Genomic DNA, 13,104 nt, shown 5'->3' on the forward strand with positions numbered 1-13,104 from the left:
GTTTTGTTTACGTCCATACTAACGTCGAGCGGTTCTTCGTTAAGATGACATGTTATCGGCGATGTAACGATATGGAATACTGTTAAATGCGCCGTTAAACCCAACTCACTCACTCATCTTCTCTTGCATTTCAGCCCTTGTGGCATTGGTCTACTCTCACCGCCATCATCACCACCATCGTCGTCACAGGCACCACCACCATCATCATCACCACCACAGGCACCACAGGCACCATCGTCACAGACACGGACACCATCACCACGGCAGCAGCAGCAGCGGTGGCAGCAGCAGTAGCAGCAGCGAGAGTGAGAGTGAGAGCTCCAGCAGCAGCGAGGAGATCATCGTCCACCACCACCACTCCTCCGGCGGCGGGTCATCCGGGTCTTCAGAGTCCAGCGAATGTTCCAGCTGCGGAGGGTCTTCCGAGTCTTCTGAGTCCTCATCCGAGGACTACCCCATCCCGATCCCCGTGCCCTACTCCCACGGCGGCGGCGGTAGCCACAGCCACACCAACTACCTCCCCATCGTCCTCACGACAGCAGGAAAATAAGTAAGTGACCTGCATTATAGGTATCGAATATCTCCCATTTATATCTGGATCGCGGAGTGGTAGGATGATCGATTGAATGTTGTTTGACGCCGATAATATCTGTACTTTGTACACCTTCCGTTATATCTGTACTTTGTACACCTTCCGTTATATCTGTAGTCACGTTTCGGTCGGAAGTTCGCAGTTGTGCGTGTCCCATCCCTTAGTTCTGCCAGAATACAGTCGTCATGAGATTGAATTCCTGATTGCTATCCTTAGTCTGTTGGCATAATCGCAGGCTTTTATAGAGGCGACACATCCTGATATAACCAAGACGTTTTTCAGAGACATTAAACCCTATCACTCTACTCTCTCTGTTTCAGTTGCTGTTATATTATGTTGGCTGCTGCCGGCGATAATACTCGACAACAGAGCGGTGGGCGATCACTGTTCAGTGATGTCTACATGTTTGTGGATGTCAGTCTGTTCTTGCACCTTCTTGTTACGGTTGAAATAAAGAAAATATAAATTGTGTATCTTAAATCATTTTTCACTCAAAAGGAACCCTGCGTTATATGTTAATATGTAACAACGTCAGAGATAAGGTTTCCCCCCAAACTGATTCCAACTGACGTCAAATGCCAAATAACGGTTCATTATATTAATGGTTAAAATCAACGGGAAATCTGTGACACCGGGAGTTGGCGAAAAGGGCAAAACTGTCCTGCTCTACTGGTATCAACCCAAACACAACATGCATAAAAAATAAGTTTAGTTTGTTCTTAGACGCACTCGTACGCCTGCAAATAACGGGTCAGATATTCCTTTGAATGGAACACGATCTTCACCCAAAGCATAGGTGCACATTAATTGATCAGGACTTACTCACATGGAACAGATAATGAGCTCAAAGAATAATATGTTCATTGTAAAACATGCGGTGGTGATCTTCATGCCAAATATGCAGTGGTGATCTTCATGTAAAACTTCCCAGAATATAATACTATAAAAAGATCACTACATCATAGAGGACAAAACATAGGCGGGCCTTTATCTCGAATTTATTTATGTTTTGTTTTGTCCACTGACTAAACGATTAACGACTCGACAAAATGCCGCAGTGTAGGATTAAGTATTGAACACTACTTGCCACGATTCAAGCTTTATAATGAAAGAAACAATTATTTAGATCCAATTTAAAAGCTTTGACTGCTTGACTGACTGACTGACTGAGTTTGGTTTTACGCCGCTTTTAGCAATATTCCTGCAAAATCACGTCGGGGGACACCAGAAATGGGCTTCACTCATTGTACCCATGTGGGGATTCGAACCCGGGTCTTCAGCGTGACGAGCCAACGCTTTAACCACTAGACTACCCCTCTGCCCCTTGACTGCTTGAAAATCCAGACTGCCCACAGATTTAATTTTCTCTCAATATCACGAAAACATGATACACGAACCACGGTGGCTGACATTGCAGACTAATATTTTTTTCAAGCTCAAACATATGTTTACATGGTTAATATCAAAATAAAGGGGTCGTTATCAATGAAAATATTTATCATAACACTACTCACACATTTTCTTGCCCTTTGCGATGCTACAAATTTTCATCAGCGTCGTGAACATGGGCCATGTGCTCTCGTCGACTTGAGTCGCCCGGTCACTTTACCGACTTTGTACACCTTTCCCGTTATATCTGTACTTTGTACACCTTTCCCGTTATATCTGTACTTTGTACACCTCTTCCGTTATATCTGTACTTTGTACACCTTTCCCGTTATATCTGTACTTTGTACACCTTTCCCGTTATATCTGTACTTTGTACACCTCTCCCGTTATATCTGTACTTTGTACACCTCTTCCCGTTATACATCTGTACTTTGTACACCTCTCCCGTTATATCTGTACTTTGTACACCTCTCCCGTTATATCTGTACTTTGTACACCTCTCCCGTTATATCTGTACTTTGTACACCTCTCCCGTTATATCTGTACTTTGTACACCTTTCCCGTTATATCTGTACTTTGTACACCTCTTCCGTTATATCTGTACTTTGTACACCTCTCCCGTTATATCTGTACTTTGTACACCTCTCCCGTTATATCTGTACTTTGTACACCTCTCCCGTTATATCTGTACTTTGTACACCTCTCCCGTTATATCTGTACTTTGTACACCTCTCCCGTTATATCTGTACTTTGTACACCTTTCCCGTTATATCTGTACTTTGTACACCTCTCCCGTTATATCTGTACTTTGTACACCTTTCCCGTTATATCTGTACTTTGTACACCTTTCCCGTTATATCTGTACTTTGTACACCTCTCCCGTTATATCTGTACTTTGTACGCCTTTCCCGTTATATCTGTACTTTGTACACCTTTCCCGTTATATCTGTACATTTTGTACACCTTTCCCGTTATATCTGTACCGTTATATCTTGTACACCTTTCCCGTTATATCTGTACTTTGTACACCTCTCCCGTTATATCTGTACTGTGTACACCTCTCCCGTTATATCTGTACTTTGTACACCTCTCCCGTTATATCTGTACTTTGTACACCTCTCCCTTTATATCTGCACTTTGTACACCTCTCCCGTTATATCTGTACTTTGTACACCTTTCCCGTTATATCTGTACTTTGTACACCTTTCCCGTTATATCTGTACTTTGTACACCTCTTCCGTTATATCTGTACTGTTTACATCTCTCCCGTTATATCTGCACTTTGTACACCTTTCCCGTTATATCTGCACTTTGTACAGCTCTCCCGTTATATCTGTACTTTGTACATCTCTCCCGTTATATCTGTACTTTGTACATCTCTCCCGTTATATCTGCACTGTGTACACCTCTCCCGTTATATCTGCACTTTGTACACCTTCCCCGTTATATCTGTACTGTGTACACCTCTCCCTGTTATACCTCTCCCGTTACTTCTGTACTTTGTACACCTCTCCCGTTATATCTGTACTTTGTACGCCTCTCCCGTTATATATATCTGTACTTTGTACACCTCTCCCGTTATATCTGTACTTTGTACGCCTCTCCCGTTATATATGTACTTTGTACACCTCTCCCGTTATATCTGTACTGTGTACACCTCTCCCGTTATATCTGTACTGTGCACACCTCTCCCGTTATATCTCCCGTTATATCTGTACTTTGTACACCTCTCCCGTTATATCTGTACTGTGTACACCTCTCCCGTTATATCTGTACTTTGTACACCTCTCCCGTTATATCTGTACTGTGTACACCTCTCCCGTTATATCTGTACTTTGTACACCTCTCCCGTTATATCTGCACTGTGTACACCTCTCCCGTTATATCTGTACTTTGTACACCTCTCCCATTATATCTGTACTGTGTGCACCTCTCCCGTTATATCTGTACTTTGTACAACTCTCCCGTTATATCTGCTTTGTACACCTCTGTTGTACACCTCTCCCGTTATATCTGTACTTTGTACACCTCTCCCATTATATCTGTACTGTGTACACCTCTCCCGTTTTATCTGTACTGTGTACACCTCTCCCGTTATATCTGTACTGTGTACACCTCTCCCGTTATATCTGTACTTTGTACACTTGCATGTAATCTGGATATGAAAGGTCAACTTGGAGATAACCATGTGAAGATAATTCTGATTTGGATATAAATATAGCGAGAGATAAATATAGCCACACGTGTTTATTTATACTTATACCCCACTTCCGGTCTCGTAGTCATTGTTTCCTTTGTCAAAAGTGTAGGTGTATTCCGGTTTGTCAAAGTGTAGGTGTATCAATGATACACCTACACTTTTTTACAAATTGTCGTAATCAGTCGTTAACTTAAAATCTTCCTGATCTTCCAGGTCGAAATGTGACGCTAACGAACTGTCAATTTGAGAAAGAAAATCCTCTGTCCACTCTTCAGCATCCATGGCCGACGAACGTGTGATCTTCCCAATGTTTTCTATGCCACATGCGAGTCAGAGAACGCATGCGCATTGGTCTGCCCATACAAATGTCAATTATGAATAATATTGCGCATATTTGGGGCTACTTGAAATCATTCTCGCGCCCGAACTGGTTTTTAAAATCACGTGAAATCGTGCAAGCCCGTGCATGCACGTGCAATCGACTGCTTATAGTCTGTTTGCAGTGAAAACCTACCGATGAATATCACTTAAAAACAGTAAATCAAATAAAGTGAAACTAAGATTGCAAAACCCCATAATTTTACCTTGTCTATTGAACATTTAAATCTCATAATTATATTCAGCTTAGGATAAAAGGTGTTTAACAAACGATCATAGCTTCAAAGCGCTGTTATTGGTTTGTATTACAAGGGGGTATGCGCATTAAATGAAACACCGAGAACATGTAGGTTTGGTCGAAGTTAACGCTCATTACGTACCGCACGGGCATTTGTTTCACTGTTCCAAGTACTGCGCTTACCCCCCTAAAATTGTAATACAAACCAATTATATTGATTTGAAACTATGATCATTTGTTAAACAAAATTTATTCTAAGTTGAATATAATTCTGAGATATTCATTTGGCAAGGTCAAATTATGAGATTCGCAATCTTAATTTCACTTTATTTGATTACCTTTTTTTTTAAGTGAAATTGATCGGTACGTTTTCACTGCAAACAGACGATAGACGCGGGACATTTGAGGGTCTTAACCAGTGGGCTAAAAATAAATGAAACAGATGGAAAACAAATACATTTTTTGTCATTCTTAGAATATAAAGTGTTATAGTAAACTCGTAACTCGACCAGAAGTGAGGTATAAGTCAGATGTACCCACACTTCCTCGGCTAGCGCCTCGGAGGCCACATGACTCAAACAGTAGGGGTATTGAGCGACACACCTCGGAAAGTGTGGGTATATCTAATACACGTCAGAGTTATATTGCTTTATGGTGTCACTGATAATACTCTAATTGTTTTTTTAGAGAAACCTGCAGTGCGCCATTGCACTGTATTATGCAATATCTATTCCGTGGCTAAATCAAGAGACACGTCAGCATTATATTGGTTATGTTTATGCTGATGTCATCGTGCGAATTACTTATAGCCCCACAATATCCGGAACTGCATTACGTCTTGGAAGGTAGCTTCGCAAGTACGAGCTCCGTTCACAGATTCCTGCCTTACACTAACGTTTCGAGAATGGCGAACTGTTCTGTAAGTAAACCTAATTTGACATTTACCTTAGAGTCAGCTGAGACGAGACAAACCAGTTAGCCTCTCTATAATCTTCCAAGATATAACGACAAATATGGGCGTCTTTACAAAGTCTTGAGGTTAAAGCGTTCGTTCGTCATGCCGTTGACCGGGGTTCGATTCCCCACATGGGTACAACGTGTGAACCCCATTTCTGGTGTTCCCCGCCGTGATATTGCTGGGATATTGTTAAAAGTGGCGTAAAACTAAACTCACTGTAAATTAAGAGACATGTCAGCATTATATACGTCTATAGTATCACCTTCATTCAAACTGGTAATACCCTGATAGAACCCCCAATTGTCTTAGTTCCCCAAGACTGGGTGTGCGCCATTGCACGGTACGTATGATGCTGACAAATACAGGACCAATCTTGGATTCAAACCCATGACCAGCAGATCCTGACAAGTCAGATTGGGGTATTAGGTCTGATATATATTGTGTCTGTTTATTAAGAGTATGTCAGTCATGATTCACTTCCATGTTACATATTTTGCAGGCGGAAACTAGGCGACACATCAAAGCCCTGATCGACATCCCAGGCATTCCATGGGGAAAATGGCCTCCACAAGAGCATCCAATATCAGGAATCTACATTATCAAAGAGCGTGAAGTGGGGAATTTACCAGCAAACCACGTTAACACGGTTGAATATGTGATCTACGTGGGGAGATCCAGCGATATAAAAAAGAGTCTGATTTCACATTCTTTCGGAGGCAAGCAAGATATCGACATACATATTGCTGTTACCCCCTGAAGAGAACAAGTTCTGCTTCAACATTGTGCCTGACTCCGACCTAAGTGAGGACTGTTATATAGACCACATTACTCAGTTGCAAGGTCGGCGGCCGAGGTTCAACTAGACAAGAGGAGATGCGTGTGCCCCATGTCAGAGCAGATAAATCTTGTGACAAGGAATCAATAATGTCATGAATCACTTAAACCTGACTTAAACCTGACTCACCTGTAGCTGACTGCGTAATGTGTATAAAAATCTGAGCTTTGTGTTAATCTGGCCCACATTCATTCACGATTTGATATGATCAGAACAGAAGAGAAATAAACATGATGACATTGTAAACTGTGCGTCCTGTCTTTTATTTCTGACCCTCATCTAAAACCTGGGCCTTTATTTTCGAAGCTCTCTTAGCCCTAAGATAGTCGTAAGTGCCATTCATTAACATTAACTTACGACTATCTTAGTGCTAAGAGAGCTTCGAAAATCTAGGCCCTGGATCATAAGTTAGATCTAAACCTGGACCATCAGTTAGATCTAAACCTGGACCATCAGTTAGATCTAAACCTGGACCATCAGTTAGATCTAAACCCCATCAGTTAGATCTAAACCTGGACCATCAGTTAGATCTAAACCTGGACCATCAGTTAGATCTAAACCTCGATCATCAGTTCGATCTAAACCCGGTTCATCAGTTGTATCTGAACCCGGACCATCAGTTATATCTGAACCCGGACCATCAGTTACATCTAAACCTGGACCATCAGTTAGATCTAAACCTGGACCATCTGCTTTATCTGAACCTGGACCATCAGTTATATCTGAACCTGGACCATCAGTTATATCTGAACCTGGACCATCAATTATATCTGAACCTGGACCATCAATTATATCTGAACCTGGACCATCAGTTATATCTAAACCTGGACCATCAATTATATCTGAACCCGGACCATCAGTTACATCTAAACCTGGACCATCAGTTATATCTAAACGTATACCATCAGTTATATCTAAACGTATACCATCAGTTAGATCTAAACCTGGACCATCTGCTTTATCTGAACCTGGACCATCAGTTATATCTGAACCTGGACCATCAATTATATCTGAACCTGGACCATCAATTATATCTGAACCTGGACCATCAATTATATCTGAACCTGGACCATCAATTATATCTGAACCTGGACCATCAGTTATATCTGAACCTGGACCATCAATTATATCTGAACCTGGACCATCAGTTATATCTAAACATTGACCATCAGTTATATCTAAACGTATACCATCAGTTATATCTAAACGTATACCATCAGTTATATCTAAACGTGGACTATAAGTTATATCTAAGCCTGATCCATCAGTTATATCTAAAACTGGACCATCAGTTATATTTGAACCTGGACCATCAGTTATATCTGAACCTGGATCATCAGTTATATCTAAGCCTGAACCATCAGTTATATCTAAACGTATACCATCAGTTATATCTAAACGTATACCATCAGTCATATCTAAACGTGGACCATTAGTTATATCTAAGCCTATACCATCAGTTACATCTAAACCTGGATCATCAGTTATATCTAAACCTGGACAATCAGTTATATCTGAACCTGGATCATCAGTTATATCTGAACCTGGATCATCAGTTACATCTAAACCTGGATCATCAGTTACATCTAAACCTGGATCATAACTTATATCTGAAACTAGACCATAAACCTGGATCATCAGTCATATCTAAACCTGGACAATCAGTTATATCTAAACCTGGATCATCAGTTATATCTGAACCTGAACCATCAGTTACATCTAAACCTGGATCATAAGTTATATCTGAAACTAGACCATAAACCTGGATCATCAGTTATATCTAAACCTGGATCATCAGTTATATCTAAACCTGGATCATCAGTCATATCTAAACCCAGATCATTAGTTATATCTGAACCTGGACCATCAGTTATATCTGAACCTGGACCATCAGTTATATCTGAACCTGGACCATCAGTTATATCTGAACCTGGATCATCAGTTATATCTGAACCTGGACCATCAGTTATATTTGAACCTGGACCATCAGTTAGATCTGAACCTGGATCATCAGTTACATCTGAACCTCGATCATCAGTTAGATCTGAACCTGGACCATCAGTTAGATCTGAACCTGGACCATCAGTTAGATCTAAACCTGGACCATCAGTTAGATCTAAACCTGGACCATCAGTTAGATCTAAACCTGGACCATCAGTTAGATCTAAACCTGGACCATCAGTTAGATCTAAACCTGGACCATCAGTTAGATCTAAACCTGGACCATCAGTTACATCTAAACCTGGATCATAACTTATATCTGAAACTAGACCATACACCTGGACCATCAGTTATATCTAAACCTGGATCATCAGTTACATCTGAACCTGGACCATCAGTTATATCTGAACCTGGACCATCAGTTATATCTGAACCTGGATCATCAGTTATACTGACTGTCTGAGTATGGTTTTACGCCGTTTTTAGCAATATTCCAGCAATATCACGGCGGGGGACACCAGAAATGGGCTTCACAAATTGTACCCATGTGGGGAATCATCAGTTATATCTGAACCTGGATCATCAGTTATATTTGAACCTGGACCATCAGTTATATCTGAACCTGGATCATCAGTTATATCTGAACCTGGATCATCAGCTTTATCTGAACCTGAACCATCAGTTACATCTTAACCTGGATCATAAGTTATATCTGAAACTAGACCATAAACCTGGATCATCAGTTATATCTAAACCTGGACCATCAGTTATATCTAAACCTGGATCATCAGTTACATCTGAACCTGGATCATCAGTCATATCTAAACCCAGACCATTAGTTATATCTGAACCTGGACCATCAGTTATATCTGAACCTGGATCATCAGTTATACTGACTGACTGAGTATGGTTTTACGCCGTTTTTAGCAATATTCCAGCAATATCACGGCGGGGGACACCAGAAATGGGCTTCACAAATTGTACCCATGTGGGGAATCATCAGTTATATCTGAACCTGGATCATCAGTTATATTTGAACCTGGACCATCAGTTATATCTGAACCTGGATCATCAGTTATATCTGAACCTGGACCATCAGTTATATCTGAACCTGGATCATCAGTTATATCTGAACGTGGACCATCAGTTATATGTGAACCTGGATCATCAGTTATATCTGAACCTGGATCATCAGTTATATCTGAACCTGGACCATCAGTTATATCTAAACTTGGACCATCAGTTATATCTAAACCTGGACCATCAGGTATGTCTAAACCTGGACCATCAGGTATGTCTAAACCTGGAACATCAGTTAGATCTAAAGATACCGTATAAGAACACCTATATTTCAAGTTGATTGATAAAAGACGTGACACATAACCCATGCATTGATTAGAAAACACCAAATTCAGTTCAAACAGGGGATACCTGCAGACAACCCTCCACCCTGCTAAAGGAGAAGACTTCAGACTCAACGTTTTTACACACACCCTGTCTGCATAGTGGAAACAAAACGTACTCTATCAAATTTCCATACTTAAGACCATTGTAGGTTATAATGGCACAACACATGTTATCGAAATATTGATTTATGGTGTCATTGTGTACGTCACACTTCACATAGCCCGACAATACTCGGAATCGTTACACTTCTGGGAAGGTGACTGCGCGCCATTGCTGTACGAGCTCCGTTCACAGACACCTGCCTGTCCTACACCTGCCATACACTAAGGTTTCGGGAATGGCGAACTGTTCTGTAAGTATTCAATAGCTAATTTGACATTTTGTTTTAGAATCAGCTCTGTGATTGAGTTTTGGATGGTACTTTTGTCAGAGGACGTGGCAGGCACATGAGAAGGTGGGCGGTGGGGTAGCCTATTGGTTAAACTGTCGTGTTATTGACGAGACGAATCAAATATCGTCTCTATATTCTTTGATATAACCAAATCGAAATGGGCGTCTTTACAAAGTCTAGTGGTCAAAGCGTTCGCTCATCACGCCAAAGACCCATGTTCGATTCCCCACATGGGTACAATGTCTGAAGCCCATTTCTGGTGTCCTCCCCGCCTAAAAGAGGCGTACAGCAACTAACTCACTCACTCACTGTAAATTAAGAGACACGTCAACATAATATACGCCTATAGGATCATCTTATATTCAGACTGGTAATAGCATAATAGAACTCCAAACTGCCTTAGTTCTCAGAGCCATTGCACGGTACGAGCACCGTGGATAATTCCTTGCCAGGAATCGGTTTGTTACAAATGTGTGACCTTTATGTGGACATAAAAGATATTGATTTTTTTTGTAAGAACACGTCTGGCCCAATTTGTAGAACGTCGAACATTTCTTAAAGTATTCAGTAACCCATGTGAAATTTGTCTTAGAATCAGACCTGATTGAGCTTGTAAGGTCATCTCGGTTTTGAGCAGTGCCCCAGTCATATCAGGGCGTGGCAGATAATGAGGGAGGGAGGTCAAAGGTTAGATTGTTGGACCATTCCGGTGAAATCCAATCGTATGTTGCTGACAGATGAAAAAAAAAAACAATCTTGGATTCAAACCCACGACCAGCAGATCCTGACAAGTCAGATTGGGGTATTAGGTCTGATATATGTTGTGTCTGTTTATTAAGAGTATGTCAGTCATGATTCACTTCCATGTTACATATATTGCAGGCGGAAACTGAGGGAAACAGCCAAGCCCTGATCGATAGCCCAGGCATTCCATGGAAACAATGGCCTCGACAAGAGACGAAAATAACAGTAATCTACGTTATCAAACAGGGTGGATGGGTCATCTACGTGGGAGGTCCGATAATATAAAACGACGTCTGAAGACACACAAACACCGCTCTAGACAACAGCAAAAAAATCGACAGACATATTGGTCGGACCGCTGCCTGGAGGCTCAGCTGCAACTATGTGGTTGACCCCGACCACAAGTGTGCCGAGCACTGTTATTCAAAATACATTGCTGAGTTGCTAGGTTACTGGCCGACGTTCAACATGCTGAGAGGAGATGCGTGTTCCCCCTAAAAAGACTGACTGACTGACTGAGTTTAGTTTTACGCTGCTTTTAGCAATATTCCAGCAATATCACGGCGGGGGACACCAGAATTGGGCTTAACACATTGTGCCCAAGTGGGGAATCGAACCCGGGCCTTCGGCGTGACGAGCCAACGCTTTAACCACTAGGCTACCCCACCGCCCCCCCTAAAAAGAACGTCAGAGAAGATAAACCCGGTGACAAGGATACAGAATGTGCGATTCTCTGAACGAAGTTAATGTCATGAATTAGTTAAAGAAGGACTGACTGAGTGAGTTTGGTTTTACGCCGCTTTTAGCAATATTCCAGCAACATCACGGCGGGGGGACACCAGAAATGGTTAAAGAAGGAGATCCATGTGACTTACCTATACTTGACAGAATAATGAGTATATGAGATTTGTGTTAATCCCTGCCTCATTCATTCACAATATCATATGATACGGTGAGGTGAGGTGAAATGGGGTTTAACGACATCATACTTGAAAATATTTCACTCATATGACGACGTGCATGCGTGTGTATGTGTGGCTGCTTGTACTATAGTTTTATAGTGCTAGCCTACTGAGATACCATGCCGCAGTCAAGCATGAATACCCCACTCAGACGCATTATACTGACCCCGAGCCGACCATACCTTGTTTTAACAATTAATGCCGAGGCCCAGGCAGGGACTAACAAGTACCATATCTTAAGTTCTTTTGGTATGACGCGGAATGCTCTAACCACTACACAACGGAGTCCTATGATACGAGAACAGAAAAAAATATATACATGATGTCATTGTAAACTGTGCGTCGTGTCTTTCATTTCTAACCCACATCTGTGTCATCAGGTATATCTGAACCTGGGTCATCAGTTATATCTAAACATGGGTCATCAGTTATATCTAAACCTGGATCATCAGGTATATCTAAACCTGGACCATAAGTTACATCTAAACTGGATCATCAGTTATATCTAACGCTGGATTATCAATGTAATAATGATAATTATCGGTGTAATAATGATAAATATCGGTGTAATAATATACTCAAGAAGGGAAACTACGTCAATAGTAGTAGATACAATAGCGGTCCGAGACCAAGTCCAACAAAAGCCCTTGCAAAGCTTTATTTCACAAATAAAGCTTTTGTCAGGCCCTTAGATCTCGCCCCAGTATATCTACTACTTTTGAACCCCCAGTTAACTTCCCGGCCCCACGTGGCACTATTGTGTCGCTATGACGTGTTGACAGGAGGTAACATTGTACCGTAGGGTATGATCAATAATTCCTCTCTAAGTAGTACAAGTTCGGCTCGTCGGCTTTGATGTCAACTTTATCTATGTTGTAAGTTTTGACTGACCATATCGGATCTGTGGCTCGCTTACGGCTATCCCCTTCGTGTTCCCCCGGCTGGTAGAAGTACCTCATGAGGGCCCTATCTGGTATCTGTTTCTCCTTCCCACGCAATGGTGCAGCCGACTCTGCCACTATTGATTTTAGTTTGATAGCGTCGGCTGGTTTCTTGCCAGTGGGACAGG

General features: G+C 41.6%; 1 long non-coding RNA gene across 1 annotated transcript; it reads left to right on the forward strand.

Annotated features, from left to right (window-relative positions):
• The first annotated feature begins 5,217 nt into the window (after positions 1-5,217).
• Positions 5,218-6,836, forward strand: LOC124280685. The gene is made up of 2 exons (XR_006899742.1): positions 5,218-5,716; positions 6,255-6,836. It is a non-coding gene; the product is annotated as an uncharacterized LOC124280685 (long non-coding RNA).
• Positions 6,837-13,104: the final 6,268 nt, after the last annotated feature.

The sequence above is a fragment of the Haliotis rubra genome, unplaced genomic scaffold (genome assembly GCF_003918875.1).
Source record: "Haliotis rubra isolate DU_JTF1 unplaced genomic scaffold, ASM391887v1 Scf271, whole genome shotgun sequence".
Lineage (NCBI taxonomy): Eukaryota > Metazoa > Mollusca > Gastropoda > Lepetellida > Haliotidae > Haliotis > Haliotis rubra.